Source organism: Bombina bombina, chromosome 5 (genome assembly GCF_027579735.1).
Source record: "Bombina bombina isolate aBomBom1 chromosome 5, aBomBom1.pri, whole genome shotgun sequence".
Classification (NCBI taxonomy): domain Eukaryota; kingdom Metazoa; phylum Chordata; class Amphibia; order Anura; family Bombinatoridae; genus Bombina; species Bombina bombina.
The window spans coordinates 179414811-179416874 of NC_069503.1; positions in this window are offsets into that span (position 1 = coordinate 179414811).

A 2064-nucleotide genomic window follows, 5' to 3' on the forward strand; every position below is an offset into this window, starting at 1 on the left:
CATTTTTAATAGGTCTCCTACGCAATGTAAGAATGCCTGTCTCTTTATCTCGTCTGAAGATAAGCGAGACATGTGGAACCTTCCCCTTGGAGGAAGTTCCTTGAACTCTAGAAGATACCCCTGAGATACTATTTCTAGTGCCCAGGGATCCTGAACATCTCTTGCCCAAGCCTGAGCGAAGAGAGAAAGTCTGCCCCCTACTAGATCCGGTCCCGGATCGGGGGCTACCCCTTCATGCTGTCTTGGTAGCAGCAGCAGGCTTCTTGGCCTGTTTAACCTTGTTCCAGCCTTGCAATGGTTTCCATGCTGGCTTAGGCTGGGAAGAGTTGCCTTCTTGTCTGGAGGCCGCAGAGTTAGGATTCGGTCCGTTCCTGAAATTGCAAAAGGAACGAAAATTAGATTTATTCTTAGCCTTGAAAGGCCTATCCTGTGGGAGGGCATGTCCCTTCCCACCAGTAATGTCTGAAATAATCTCTTTCAATTCCGGCCCGAAAAGGGTCTTACCCTTGAAAGGAATATTAAGCAATTTATTCTTGGATGACACATCCGCCGACCAGGATTTTAGCCAAAGCGATCTGCGCGCCACTATTGCAAACCCTGAATTTTTTGCCGCTAACTTAGCCAATTGGAAAGCGGCATCCAAAATAAAGGAATTAGCCAACTTTAGTGCGTGAATTCTGTCCATGACTTCATCATATGGAGTCTCTTTTTGGAGCGAATTTTCTAGTTCCTCGAACCAAAAATACGCTGCCGAGGTGACAGGAATAATGCACGAGGTTGGTTGAAGCAGGAAGCCTTGCTGAACAAATATCTTTTTTAGCAATCCTTCCAATTTTTTATCCATAGGATCTTTAAAAGCGCAACTGTCCTCAATAGGAATAGTTGTGCACTTAGCTAACGTTGACACTGCCCCCTCAACCTTAGGAACCGTTTGCCATGCGTCCCTTCTGGGGTCAACAATGGGGAACATTTTCTTGAATATAGGAGGTGGAACAAAAGGTATACCTGGCTTTTCCCACTCCTTAGTCACTATATCCGCCACTCGCTTGGGTATCGGAAAGGCATCAGCGTGCACCGGGACCTCTAAGAATTTGTCCATCTTGCACAATTTCTCTGGAATTACCAAAGAATCACAGTCATCAAGAGTAGTTAGGACCTCCTTAAGCAGGGCGCGGAGATGTTCTAACTTAAATTTAAATTTTACGACATCAGTGTCTGCCTGCTGAGAAACTTTTCCTGAATCAGAAATTTCCCCCTCAGACAGGCCCTCCCTCACTGCCAATTCAGATTGATGTGAGGGTATAACTGATAAATTGTCCTCAGCGCCAACCTGCTCATCTTCTGTATTTAAAACTGAGCTGTCGCGCTTTCTAGGGTAGGATGGCAGTTTGGATAACAGATTTGCTATTGAATTATCCATTACTGCTGTTAACTGTTGCATAGTAACAAGCATTGGCGCGCTAGATGTACTAGGTATCGCCTGCGCGGGCAAAACTGGTGTTGACACAGAAGGAGAGGATGAGGAACTATCCCTACTACCTTCATTAGAAGAATCATCTTGGGCAATCTTATTCAATGTGGCAGTACTGTCCATACTTTGTTTGGACGCTATGACACAATTTGCACAAACATTAATTGGGGGAACCACCTTGGCTTTCATACACACAGAACATAAGCCATCTGAAGGTATAGACATGTTAGACAGAATTTGGCAGGCTAATAATGCAATAAAAGCGTTTTTAAAGAAAAGCATTACTGTCCCTTTAAATAATAAACAGGCACACTTTATTTCTGTTATATTGAAAAACAATGAAGGCAATGTCCGATTTTTACAAAATTTTTACCCCAGAGTCCTAATGCCCTGAAAGTATTGCACACAAAGTTTCAAGACTTTAACCCTTAAAATGAGCTATTTGTTCAATTAGAAAATTTTAGTACACTACAATCACAGCCACAGCCTTGCTGCGGCTTTTGACCTTCCCTGAGAGTTATTCAGCAATGAAATAAACCTTCCAGAGTCCGTTTTAGGAAGCCACAGGACCCCTCACATGAAGCTGCATGCAC